This window comes from Bacillus rossius, chromosome 1, assembly GCF_032445375.1.
Source record: "Bacillus rossius redtenbacheri isolate Brsri chromosome 1, Brsri_v3, whole genome shotgun sequence".
NCBI classification, from domain to species: Eukaryota; Metazoa; Arthropoda; class Insecta; order Phasmatodea; family Bacillidae; genus Bacillus; species Bacillus rossius.
The window spans coordinates 297,622,440-297,637,531 of NC_086330.1; the positions used below are offsets into that span (position 1 = coordinate 297,622,440).

At 42.7% G+C, this 15,092-nt stretch overlaps 1 long non-coding RNA gene across 1 annotated transcript; it reads right to left on the reverse strand.

Annotated features, from left to right (window-relative positions):
* Window positions 1-7,387: 7,387 nt before the first annotated feature.
* On the reverse strand, window positions 7,388-14,632 carry LOC134527791 (uncharacterized). Its single transcript, XR_010074270.1, has 4 exons — window positions 13,604-14,632; window positions 13,216-13,441; window positions 11,392-11,485; window positions 7,388-9,881 (listed from the first exon to the last, which is right to left on the reverse strand). It is a non-coding gene; the product is annotated as an uncharacterized LOC134527791 (long non-coding RNA).
* Window positions 14,633-15,092: the final 460 nt, after the last annotated feature.

Genomic DNA, 15,092 nt, shown 5'->3' on the forward strand with positions numbered 1-15,092 from the left:
AAGTGGCTTATTCTCCTGTGCGGGACTAATCGCAGTAACTTAGTGTAACGTGTTTTAATAAGTCAATCATTCTCTTGTGCGGACTAACCACAGTAATTTAGTGTCATGTGTTCCCTTAATTAAGTCGTGGGACCGTTCGTCCTCACTCGTCACGCCACGTCCGTATACTCTCGCAGTGACCCCAGCAGGTCCAGGTGCGCGGAGCTTAGGTCGACGGTGAAGCGGCCAGTCACGTGAACGTGTGACCTGTAGAGTGTACTCCGCAATAAATCACCAAAGGAACTCGTGTGTTTCATTAATAAGGCGTCCTGGGAGGCCATAACAGCCCGGGGAGTCCTTTGTCGCCGCATCCCTGCCTACCGCCACGAGGCCAGGAACCCCCCCCCTTGAGATTCAAAATTAACATACCAGCTTAAATTTACGTAAATTCAGATTAGGCAACGGGGACGGCGTCAAAATGGCGCCCAACTAGTGTGGCTAGAACATCACCAAACTCTTTCGACGAACAGGCCAAGAAAACGAAACGGAGAAATTAGCAGACAAAGGGCTCGAGTAGGGACAGTGCAACAGCGCGCAGCGTGGCAACACCGCGCGACGGAGCGGCGCCGCGCCAGCCGGACAACCCCGCCTCCGCATTCCTGCCCGCGCAGAACCCCTCCCCTCCTTCATCCGAGACCACCCCTCAGCCCGCACGTCACTCCGCTCACCACCCCTTCCCTCCTCCGTCCGATACCACCCCTCAGCCCGCACGTCGCTCCGCTCACCACCCCTCCTCACCACGCTCCACCCCTAGGTCAGCTGTGAGGGGTGACGTAGGACAGCCGCGAGCCAAGCACAGTGGAGCAACAAGGTCATAAGTCACCACGAGTCTCTGAAGATGAACGACTTCCAGGAGGCCTACGAGGCATGGGCAAGCGAGGGCTACCCATGCCCAGGGTACAACTGGGAGTACGAGGAACAGGACGAGTGGGAGGATGACATCACCGCAGAGTACTCTGAGGGGCCGGACGTAGACTGGATGCCGCCACGATTGTACCACATGACACAGCACGCATCGCCGCTTCCACACACGGCCAGCCACCACACCGCTGTCGCGGCCAAGATGCCGCCCACTTTAAGAACAACCGAAACACCCGTCCGCACCTCGTCGCCGCCCCCGACGCAGTCGCCGCCCCCGACGCCGACGCCGCCCCCGCCATATGGGGCGGAGACGACATCACCACAGGTAGAGGAAGGCACGCCCATACAGCCCCTGTGGTACAATTGGCACGCGGGGATCGGGTGGACACGTCAGGACGACGCGGACGTGCCGCCTCCGACGCCGCCCCCTGTTGCCGCCCAGGTGGCAATTGGGCCAATCAGAACGGCCACTTTGCGACTCAGTCGGCCGGATTACCAGGTGGCGGATCACACGCAGCGCCACTGCGGATCCCGAACACCACCTCCGGCACCACCGACGACGCCGCCCCCAGCCACTGAAGAAGCAACTGGCGCGGACGCAAGCCTCAAAATGGCCACTTCGCGACCCAGTCGGCCGGATCACCAGGTAGCGGATCACACGCAGCACCACTGCGGATCCCGAACACCACCTCCGGCACCACCGACGACGCCGCCCCCAGCCACTGAGAGTGCAGCTGGCGCGGCCGCAAGCCTCAAGACGGCCACTTCGCGACAACGTCGGCCGGATCACCAGGTGGCGGATCACACGCAGCACCACTGCGGATCCCGAACACCACCTCTGGCACCACCGACGACGCCGCCCCCAGCCACTGAGAGCGCAGCTGGCGCGGCCGCAAGCCTCAAAACGGCCACTTTGCGACACCGCCGGCCGGATCACCAGGTGGCGGATCACACGCAGCACCACTGCGGATCCCGAACACCACCTCCGGCACCACCGACGACGCCGCCCCCAGCCACCGAGAGCGCGGCTGGCGCGGCCGCGCGTCGCGAATCCACCACATCGCGACCTAGTCCAGATCACCAGGTGGCGGATCACACGCAGCGCCACTGCGGATCCCGAACACCACCTACGGTACCACCGACGACGCCGCCCCCAGCCACCGAGAAAGCGCGTGGCGCGGCCGCTCGTCTCAAAAGCGCCACATTTCGACCTAGTCTGGCAGACCACCGGGTTGTCGACGCCGTGCCACCAGGCACCGAGGCGGACTTGACAGCCACGACGACGCCGCCGCCGCCGCCGACGCCGCCCCCAACTGCCGTGAAGGCTCACGGGGGGTGGGCGCGATGCAAACCGGCCGTGCTCCAACTCGTGCCGCAGAAGGCGCCATACCGTCGCCTGCCGCGGAGGGCGCCACCACGCGCGCCACCTTGGGCGCGCTGCCGCCTGCCGCTGAGGGCGCCACCACGCGCGCCACCTTGGACGCGCCGCCGCCTGCCGCTGAGGGCGCCACCACGCGTGCCACCTTGGGCGCGCCGCCGCCTGCCGCTGAGGGCGCCACCAAGCGCGCCACCTTGGACGCGCCGCCGCCTGCCGCTGAGGGCGCCACCACGCGCGCCACCTTGGGCGCGCCGCCGCCTGCCGCTGAGGGCGCCACCACGCGCGCCACCTTGGGCGCGCCGCCGCCTGCCGCTGAGGGCGCCACCACGCGCGCCAACTTGGGCGCGCCGCCGCCTGCCGCTGAGGGCGCCACCACGCGCGCCACCTTGGGCGCGCCGCCGCCTGCCGCTGAGGGCGCCACCACGCGCGCCAACTTGGGCGCGCCGCCGCCTGCCACTGAGGGCGCCACCACACGCGCCACCTTGGGCGCGCCGCCGCCTGCCGCCGCCGCCGCTGAGGGCGCCACCACGCGCGCCACCTTCGGCGCGCCGCCGCCTGCCGCTGAGGGCGCCACCTTGGGCGCGCTGCTGCCTGCCGCTGAGGGCGCCACCACGCGCGCCACCTTGGGCGCGCCGCCGCCTGCCGCTGAGGGCGCCACCACGCGCGCCACCTTGGGCGCGCCGCCACCTGCCGCTGAGGGCGCCACCACGCGCGCCACCTTGGGCGTGCCGCCGCCTGCCGCTGAGGGCGCCACCACGCGCGCCACCTTGGGCGCGCCGCCGCCTGCCGCTGAGGGCGCCACCTCGAACGTGCCGCCGCCTGCCGCCGAAGGTGCCGCCACGCCGCCGCTGCCCACCTCGGCCGCAGCTGACGCTGACGCACAGGTACCTGACGCCGCCCCATGGACAGCCGCTACGGGTCTACCAGGTCAGTGTGCCGGCGTATCTTTGAGTGTGTGTGTAAGGTGTTGAGGCACAGAACGGCCTCGTCGAGGGGGGGGCATTTGACGCCGCCGTCAGTGCTCCCTCTGAGAGCACAGGCCGTTATGTGTCCTCAACACCTGATAAGTGCCGCGCCCCGAACGCGCCCGCGCGCGCAACGTAGTGCAGTGCCCCGAACGGCGTGACGTCAGTCACGGCCTCCTACGTGTGCAAAGCGCCCGGCCGGGTGTGGCACTGCGCAAGGGTATTGTTTCCCAGGCATTTTATAATATAAACAAAAACTAAGAAATCTAAACCATTCAATAATTAATGTTAATTAAATGATCATATGTTACAAGGGTATAATTCACAAAACTGGCCGAAGTCATCTTCCCGCGCTCCGCAGTTTTCCCGCGGAATTTTCCCCCTCCCTGGCCCCGGCGGCCAGGGAGGTTTGTCAGTCGCCATCCAGCACTCGCCCGGGCCGGCAGCCCACGCACGGGGAGCCTTCAATTTTTGCACCAACGCCATATAACTGCAATAGGTAAATATAGTCCAAACGTTTTATATCAGCTCCCCGGTCGGCCCAAATCGGCCGTTAGCAGTCACGCGCGGTCTTTTAATAACATGTGTATCCCATCAGGGATTTTTATACTTTACGTATGCAATTAGGTGACCCGTCGTGGCACCTGCGCCTCACGCTTTCACGTCCCACCACGGGACATAGTTCTTTGCCCACGCAGGGCGGCACTGCGCCGAACGCGACCAAAACTTTCGGACGAGTATTCACCTGGGACGTGCCACGGCCACGTGTGTGATATCGCTCCAGATTCCACCGTGTCCGTACCCAGCTTAACGTGGCCATCGCCACCCCGCGGACTATCCGCTCATGCATATTCTCCTGTGCGGGACTAATCGCAGTAATTCAGTGTAACGTGTTTTAGTAAGTAACTTATTCTCCTGTGCGGACCAATCGCAGTAATTCAGTGTAATGTGTTTTAATAAGTGGCTTATTCTCCTGTGCGGGACTAATCGCAGTAACTTAGTGTAACGTGTTTTAATAAGTCAATCATTCTCTTGTGCGGACTAACCACAGTAATTTAGTGTCATGTGTTCCCTTAATTAAGTCGTGGGACCGTTCGTCCTCACTCGTCACGCCACGTCCGTATACTCTCGCAGTGACCCCAGCAGGTCCAGGTGCGCGGAGCTTAGGTCGACGGTGAAGCGGCCAGTCACGTGAACGTGTGACCTGTAGAGTGTACTCCGCAATAAATCACCAAAGGAACTCGTGTGTTTCATTAATAAGGCGTCCTGGGAGGCCATAACAGCCCGGGGAGTCCTTTGTCGCCGCATCCCTGCCTACCGCCACGAGGCCAGGAACCCCCCCCTTGAGATTCAAAATTAACATACCAGCTTAAATTTACGTAAATTCAGATTAGGCAACGGGGACGGCGTCAACTTAACAATAGAGGCAAAGATGCAAAGGGGTATTTTCAATAACAAATAAACACATAGTCTGAGAAGTAGACTTTAATAAAAAAAACTATATATATAGTATATATAAATAATATATACAATACATGAAACTTTTAACTGACTCTCTATGCAGATGTTTTTGGAGATTTTTGCTGGAAAAAAAAGAAGAAAAAACAATTATTTTTAACTTGTTTCAGGTCAATTATGACATGTATGTGAGATTTTTAAACATGTAGACACTAAGTTGTTACATTATTTATTTTTAAATTACCATGCAAACAGAAAAAAAAAAGTTTCTGATGCCAATGATAAATTTCAAAACTAAAAGCATCTTAAAATGGACAAATTGGTATTGCAACTTATGCATTTTTTTTTCAAACTTATTAAGCAGGAATACTTCTTCACTGGGAATTTCTTAACATGCTATTTACATTCCTAATAATCAATTTAATGGTGTCTGGTTAATGCAAAGAGGCCCATGACATTGTATAATAACACATTTTAAGCAAAGTTTTAAAAGAAAACTTAAATTTAAATCCTAATGATTTCCTAATAAGTGTCTGTGTGAACAGTGCCTGTGATGTTACATCATTACAATTCAGCCCATGTTTTTGTGCAATAATACTCTAAAATTTCTAGTAATTTTTTGAGCAGATTCTCAATATTATCCTTTGTAGTGCACATTTAATGTTTATTTTCATTATTTAAATTGCTACCCCTACATAACTATACACATGTAATCTAATAAATCATCATTTAATGTGTTTCCTTTATTGTCATATAATGGATGGAATTAGGTTTTGTCAAACTCTCCAAATCAAACATACTTGGTTACTACCATAATTTAGCATAAGAAAAACTAATTTAAATAGAAAAACCCAATGATGCTTATGCTTAGTACAACACAACTCGAAGACTTGTACCTTCTCTGTGGTAAAGGACAAGATTTATTTCAATTATTTTGCGCTGCAATTCCAGCCCACCAATAAAATGAAGGCCAGATTGCAGAAATAACTTTGTTAAGCGAAATGGCAATTAATGAAACCGCTGTCTAATTATACGTGTAGGCCTAGTGCATTCACTTACAATAAATTACATTTATGACAAGCCAGATATAATAGCAGGCTTTATTAAATTTCCGTTAATAGTAATACGTAGGCCTACAACATACGATGTAAGTACTACAGAGTGCAGAACATAACATAATAAAAATAATTACTTAACCAGTAGAATTGTAAATTATTTCAAATAAAACACTTCAATATTTATATTAAAATAAACACAACATAATTAATTTATGTGTTGTGCACAGTAAATAAACATTAATTACCCTTAACTACATATTATAGGTTATGATTATGAAATATATTTACTTAAGTATATTATAAAAGCCCGAAGGTGATAACTGAATAAAATAAATTGGTTTAATCAAATGCTATTAAAACCAAAATATTTAGGAACCTATAAGCCTATATTTGTGTGATTTTTAACTAAAGATAATAAATAACCCATACATTAGCATTCGTGTTCTACAGTCAACGACCATATATAGCTACAGTAAGTAGAAAACTCATTAGATGCTTTCGCAATTTTATTAAATCGCGAATATCCTGTTAATGCATCACATAAATTAAAAAATCAGACTGAAAACAGCGCACATATAAATATGGCACGGGAATGTTAAGCATACCGACAAAAAAGACATTCCTTAACCTACAGCTTTACACATTTCGAAGACGCATAAAAGAATGTTTCTATACCGGTACTTGCTTAAGTGCGAAAGTAAAAACAAAAAAAAAGTAAACTATCATGAAATAAATAATGTTAAAACTTCAATTTATTCACCACATATAAAAATCCAAGTACCAAAATACTGCGCCAAAACAAGAAATAATACACAAAGCCAAAGATTTCTAAACTTCAGTGCCAACAAGCATGATGGGAAGTTTCAATATAATGTCTCAGATAAATTTCAGAATCAACCACAATGTAATATTGCCAAACGAATCTTGCTGAAATGTATCTGAAACTTCATTTATAGACATGAGTACTATGTGTCCAATGAAATGTTTATGAAATATTCCAGAAACATGACAGATGAAATGTAATATATTCGAAACACAGTAATGTTACTGCAATATCACAGACATGTTACTGAAACATTGTGTGCTGTATGGGTTAGGAATTTATGCTTGTTATTTTTTTTATAGCGCACTTCGTTGCACTACAAATATGCTGGGAAAATATGAAGATGAGGAGGAAGGAGCTGGCTGCAGAATCCCGGTACAGAATGGGAACAGGGGGTGGACATTTCATCCTCAGCAAGCCTGCACTTGATGCAGCAGTGCCTCACTTAATGGAAAATCTTGGTTTTCTCTGGGACAGTGATGCTGTTGCGGTGGAAGAGGCAGCTGCTGCAAAGATCACTGTCCCAGAGGAGACTGCTGTGGAAGCTGTGCCTCGTGATCCAGCTCCTGCTACTTCAACTGCACCAGTCCCTCAGACTTCTGCCCAAGGCAACTATTTGAATATTGTATTGTGTCTGTTCTCATACTTCATTCAAAAGTAGCAAAATGTCCAGTGTACTGACTGAAAACATTTGAGAAATTAGAAAATGGTGGTTTGAGTACTAATGATGCTTGATTGTTCTGCAGAACACAATTTTCATTCCTAAAAGTAAATGGTTAGGATAAATACATTAAAATGCCACATATATTATTTATTTTATTTATTTAATATTTGTTGCGTGCCTACCTACAGCTTATGGCCTTGGGTGGTAGGCACGATACAAACACAGATACATACAGACAAAACAAAACAATACAAAATACAAGACAACAAAACAAAAACAATACACACAACATGCAACATTTAGCAATTAGTAAATAATTTCTTTACAAATATAATTCAGGAAAAAAGAAAACTAACTTGAAACAATATCATAATTAACCACAAAAAAAAATCAAGTTATGTATAGTTGTATTTTTTTTTAAATTTTATTGTGCTATCTAATACAGGAAAGAAACTTGCATATTTATTGTAATTTTTAGTGATTCTGAATAATAGATCATTTGTTTTACTTAATGTACAAATTAAAGATTGCTTACGACTATTGAAAGTAGTTATTATAATTCCAGTATTGTGAAGAAAATAATTACAATTAATTGTATTTTTGTAACAATTGTGCACAAATAATGCATCACACACACACACACACACATTAAAAAAAATAAAACAGGGTGTGCTGAATCACAAAACGTATGAGCCAGAATGAGTTACAATAACATGTCAGGTTTACTCAAAGGGGTACGAAACACACATTAATACCACATCCCGTAATTCAAAATCCAAAAACATCAACTCACAGAAATTGAACATTTTCAGATGCATACTGAAAGTAATAAACATAAAGTAGCGGTATGTGAAATATGTATGTAATGTACATGTATGTGTACATGAAATGTTTTAGCTGATGGAAATTACATACGGCATGCAATATAAATTAATGTGTGTGGCAGAGCATTTAAATAAAAGTAACAATTTAAATAAATAATAACATGCAAAGGTGACCATAAAGTATTTTGTATTTTGTAACCATATTATAAATACATGAAATACATACATAGTAGCAGTCAATATCAGATCTTAAACAGATATGGCTAAAGGTCTCCAGAGAAACATCAGACAGAAATGTACAAGAATTATGAAGGGCTTTTAACACTGTGTACTATGTTGTGATTTGTGTTAATAGTATTGAAATACTAAGATCGTGAATAAAATTAACAACTTAAAAATTGTTGCCACAAGAAATAACATACACTACACAATCAATTATATATATACATTAAAATGTTATAGTTCAATAGGTTCCATAACAATATTTCTTGATATTATCTTGTTATGTATTAATGCATGATTATTAAACAATTAAAACAACTGTAACAAGGAAAATTTTAAAATGTAAAATCTTTGCTTTTGGCAATGCATTTAAAAGATTTGTAGCTGTACTTTTGTATTTTCATAACTTTACCCTTCTTGTCAAAAATAAAAAACATTGTAGAAGAATATTGTTATTTTTTTTAAACAAACAAGGGTAGTTCAATGGTAAACCACATGAGTGCTTACTACAAGCCTAGGCAAAGTTTGCCCACAATTTCCCTGAAATGTGTTTGTCTAAATAACATGCAAAATCATTAAATAATAAATTATCTTCAATATGATGTAATTCCTGCATGTTTGAATGTTCCTGGTCATGCCCGTCGAGGAATCCCTGCCAGCCCACTAACTGCTGGCACACGAGGGGCTGGAACTGCACGTTGCCGCTGAGGGGCAGCACCGAGCACTTGAGTGGAGCCACGACTGGCGGCAGCAACAGGATCTGCAAAACAATCAACTAATTTTCAATGTTCCATTTGGAAACATTCTTACCCAACACATTGAGAGTATTTCAATCATGAAACCAGTTTTTACCAACTGATTCCCAATGTTTTTGCATAATACATAGTTGAATTCACAGTTTCCTACCTATTTTCACCACACCTGTATATCTAAATGTTTTTAAACAAATATATTTGATATTACTTTTCTTTCTTAAGATATAAACAATTTTGACTAAACAAAAGTAAAATGAAATAAGATCCTGCAATACAATCCTATATCATAGGTAAGTGAACAAAATGAAACTTGAAACAACATAAATATGTTTGCACAATAATACTTTTAACAAAACATTACCTATTTCATCAAGTTAAAATACAAAAGAATCAAAAAGCAAAAATATAACCAAATGTACTTCTTTACTCAGACATTTGTAAAAGGCTGCATTATTAGAAAGTTCATGTAAAATTTCTTAATTTAATTGAAATTTGTTTACAAGTTGGAAACAAAATGCCAGGGCCTGTAGGTATGTGAAGGATTAAAGGAAATGCAATGGAATGGCTTAGCAACAAATGAAGATATATCATTGAATTATTCATAAGTAGCCATAACAATGAGTGCAAAAATCATAAAATATTCATTCCAGCCAAACAAACCTAATATTAAACGGTACGATCATGAACACTGAATTCAAAAACCCACGTAAAACAATGTGTGTAAAAATCATTTCAATACAGCTAATTGAAATGCCGGATGATGAACTCGTTCCTGATGGCCATGGCGCGCCCAGGTCGAAGAGGAACTGGTGGGATTGGCACATCATTGTTGGCCTGTAACAAACCAATTAATATATTACAATGCAGGCAATAATTGTTTATAGGTACATTATCATTACTATAGTGTAAATGGTCTCTACCTTAGCTTTGTTTCAATTATAAAACATGTTTGTTTTACACACACGCACGCACGCACTCTCACACACATATACACACATATACACACGCAAGTTGTGTATAAACAACAGAAGACACCATCAGAAAAATACAGCAAAAAGCTTTTCATCTGGCATGCTATGGTTTTCCTTCTGTAATGTAGCACCAGTCGAGCCCCTCATTTGCAGATTTCTTCAGGTGGATTTCGCCAGTAGACCTTGGCTGCCAAGGTGTCTAGTTGGCTTTAATGTTTATTGCCATTGCCTGTTTAAATATTTGTGCAGTGTTCCTATTTTATAGCTGTTTATATATCACATTATAGGTACAAAAGCATTTGTATTTTCAAAGAGGAAGTAATATGTAATAAACATCATTGCAATTCACAAACTGAACAAGTATTTGTTTTATGCACTTCATTTGCAAATAATACACTAAGTTACAGGGAAGAAATCCTAGGTGTCGCCAATACTAATTAATAATATATAACAAAACACTTCTCACTTGCAGCTCAGCTTCTTCCACATAATCATTGTGCCTGATACCAATGTTGTGACAAATGGCACAGGCAACAATGATAGCTGCTGTTGTCTGCAGCTTGTTTCGTAAAACAAGCTGCAAGCAGGGAAAGCGCTGCTTCCAAACACTGAACATCCTTTCCACCAGATTCCTCGTCCGAACATGAGCCATGAGTACCTGTGTGATTACCTTAATGTGTATCATTACTACACATAATATGTACATTATACACATGTAAAACATGCTGGTTCACACTGTAATCAATAGAGACAACCTTAATATCACAGTTGAAACCAGCAATGGCGAATGTCACAAAAGTTTTAAATTAATCTTCCCTAGTGCAAATAACTTTCAAAGAATGTATTAATACCATATATATATATATATATATATATATATATATATATATATATATATATATATATATATATATATATGTGTGTGTGTGTGTGTGTGTGTGTGTGTGTGTGTGTGTGTGTAAACATATATTTGTATGTATAGATTAACTATCTAATATAATTTCCAAAATGTAACATTAAATTAACAATAATTGAAAATATGTTCATAAAAATAATGAACTGGCTGTAGAAGAAAATGTTTCTCCCTTGCTTGGTGGTTTTACAATAATAGATGTTTGCACTAAAAAACTTTGCTGGAGTCTATTTGCACCATATTTTACTTTGCCAAAACAATTACGTTGAAGTTTAGAAATGAGTAAAGCTAAGGTGTTGGAGCAACAAATTTTGTTGCGATCTTTAAGAGTTAGTATATGGAGATTAGTCCAGTTATGACACATTTGAAAACAATATATTATATGTATTTCACATTATTTAATTTAATCACACTTGCAGCTATAAAAATGCTGTTAGTGTTGTTATGAAATATGTCATACCTCTGCTCTGCATCTGTACGTGAACAGGTATGGCAACTGTGGGTAACCACTGTCTCCCAGCAGCAGTCCCTGCACACGCCCATCTTCGAATAAGCTAGAGAACATTTCAAGAATATCATAAACACAAATTGTTTCAAACTAACCATGTTTTTCTAGTTACTAGTAGTACATACAATTGTGACAGCTATTTATATATGTGTATAAAGTCTAAACATATACCAGAAAGTGCCACTCCCACTACTGGAATAATTTGGGTAAGGCACATTATGCTTCCCTGAGCAAAGATTGGAGCGAATGTCACACCTGTCCACCAACAATTTGATGTTATTCTGAAGAACAGTCTGTTTTCAGTAAAAAAACTTACAATTCCACTTTTTTTTTTAAAATATTTCCTCACATTTACATTTTCTTAAAATCATACTTTTAGAACATACTATTACACCTTATGTACCTACACAAATATTAGTGTAAATGGTGAGATCAGTTGGTTACATTGGCCATGTCAACAAATCATGAATACAAGTGAACAGTTGGTTAGCTATGTTAACAATGCTATACATTAGAAAGAATGGATAGTATGAGGTTTAAGTTCTGTATCACATATCCAAGTTTTTCCTTTGATCCTGATGGCAGGATCCTGTATACATTGATCCTTAGAAAATTGAAGTTTACTGTTTTCAATTACTATGTCACTAGGTAATGGACAAAAAAAAAACACTTGTCATGTAACAATTAATTATGATCTAATATATATATATATATATATATATGTGTGTGTGTGTGTGTGTGTGTGTGTGTGTGTGTGTATCAATACACACAAAAAAGGCATTTCCACAAGACCAGAGACATAATTTGTTTGTATAGCAAAATTCTAGATTTAATGTCAAGGATCTTTTGACATAGTAATTTAAAACAGCATTATGTACCAAATGATGAATTCAAAGCCAAGGAATGAACTTGGTAAGGTGATATGGAATAATTACCATGTAGGTGACTTAACCAATAACACTATTTCCAGGTTATTTACATGTACCTAACCTTGCAAAACAGACCTTTTTCTTAATATCATACACACATCCTTACAACTTGTAAAAGCTATAAAATACTCAAAGCTACGTAAGGTATAAATTTAATTCGATAATAAAAAAATGTCAGGAAATTGACACAATAATTTGAGGGTTTTAATTTTACATAATCAGGGGTGGCTTTTAGAATTACCAGATTCAAGAAAATGCTCTTGACAAATTGAAATACTTTACAATCAAGCTACCTACATGAAAGAACTATGTGCTAACATGAATATTGTATTAAATATTGAAATAAATACAAACTAGACAAATTATTTCAATTTATCTCACAGTTCACATTTCATATTAACCCTTTCCTGCCTAGAAATGTAAAAAAATTGAATTTTGTAATTTTTATTTTTATATTTAAGTAGGCATAAAAGGAGGCCATAATTTTTTCCAAATTTTTTTATTTATATTTAATATATTTTTTAATGATGGGACTTTTAAGTCCTGACAGGCATTTATCATATGTCCAGCTCAACAAACAAAAAAAGGGGCGCTCCAGACTGGTGCAGTGCTGCCGTTTTAGTGCTGCAACCTCTTGGCTGTCAATCGAACTTCTTCGAAAACTGGCAGAGCGGAGCTATACAGGGACCCAGAGGTCCCGACAGGCAGCATGTGGTTTCAAACATGCACACACTATTTCTATGGGGCTTCAAACATTGTGGGACTCACAAGTACCGCCAGGCAGGAAAGGGTTAAGGTCTGTCACGAAACATGTTTCAACATGCCTTAACAATGTTTACCTACATACCTGTATACTTCCCCCCGAGCACCGCCGGGGCTTTTGATTTTTATGTGGGTGCAGTCACTCCTGTAACACCGGGAAAGTGTTAAAATCGTAGCTTGTTCAATCGAAATTCATCGCCATTGGGAAACCGTATCAGATGTTGAGTATGTTGCGCTAAACCGACAGAGATACGTCTGATAATTCGGGAAACTGTGGACTCGCTAACGCCTGTTAACTCGCCTGCCACCATCTGTAAATAGTATTTCACATTGCACCGATATGTGCCTATGCAAACCACAAATTAAACACCACATACTGAAGTGCACAATCGGCTAACCTAGGCAAAGAGTGAGAGATGGTATTATTGTAAACAAAAGGTATTGGTTAGTAACTATGATTTCTGACTGCTTACCTGGAAAGTGCCTGTTGCGTAAAATCGCAAGGCAATTAGCAGCTGCAGGACAGGCGGTAGCGGTAATCCTCGACGACTCCGTGGTTCTTCAAACACTAGCAAAGGCAGAATGTGATGCCGAACAAGATCCTTGGTAAAACGATATCGTCGTCTGAACAGCACGTCACTAAACCACTCCAGTGGATTTTTAAAATCCCTCAAATACCGACGTGGGTCCCTGGCAACGTTTCTTTCTTCATTTTCTAGAAATACTTCATCAATTAAATCAAGAAATTCCACAATTGGTTCTAATAACGCAGCCATCTTGAATTTTTTTCCATATTTCACTCCGAGGGCCCTCGGAGTGCCCTCGGAGTGTGGTTGCGCGTACACTCCAATATTCCTTCGTTTTTACTCGGTTTCATTCGGATATTACTTAGTTTTTACTCCGTTCTCGACTGTGCAATGAAAATTCCTCCACTCAAACTCCACTCGCACTCGGAGAATTCTCGGAACGACTCTGCAAGCCGCCCTAATTCTTACATGAATCACTATTCACCAAAAATGATTTTAAAAATCCCAAACATTAATAGTATCTGATATGCTACGAAATAGACATGGGGTGTCTCACTATGCACAGTTCGGTACTTATACATATGAAATAATTATCAATTTATTCATAAAACGTGATTTAGGTAGCCTTTGAATAAGTCTTATTGTCTACTTTCTTTGTTTCCCCTACACTAAGTAGGATAATCCTTTATGGTTAGCCATTTATTTTGTAATTTTTTGTCACTTTTTTTTAAAATAATTTTCTATTACATGATAGGTTGTAAATGATTTTCACAGGTCTAAAAAGAATGCATGAAACAACATACGTCCATTTTATTTGTGATTTTCATTGGCTATCCAGCTCTCATCGAAAAAGTGGGTAAAGGTTGACAGTGGAAACCCTTGCCCTACTAATTGGGGTAAAGATTTCCGAAAAGGTGTTTAGGAAAGTAAAAAAAAATCCATGCCTAAATATTTTGGAAAAATGTTACTATTTTTTTGGTAAAGGTGAAAGAGATATCCTTCAACAACACAAACCACTTTTTGGAACCATAGGACTTGACGCCAACTGCCGGTGCTCCCTCTGGTTCGCACAGGCCGTTATGCCACAACAGCACTAACTCTTAAGTGCATCAAACACGACCGAGCGTGATGTCCGCGGAGTGTGTAAAAGTGCGCCGCGACGAACACCAAAGCAACGACAGCGCCCGGCCGGATGTGGCAATGCGCCTAACTAAATATGTAATTATTCTGTTAAAAACAAAAGCAATCAAATTAATAACAGTAAATAAAGTGAATTAATGCAAAGGAAATTATGTCCAGTTGTTCAATAAACATATATTGTTAAATATGTCATTAAGTCCAAAACTGGTCGGAGCTGTTTTCTCGTGGTACACGTGTCGCGGCGCGAGGCCGCAGGGCGGTCTCGCGCCAGTAGAGGTGTAAAAGTAACGAAAAA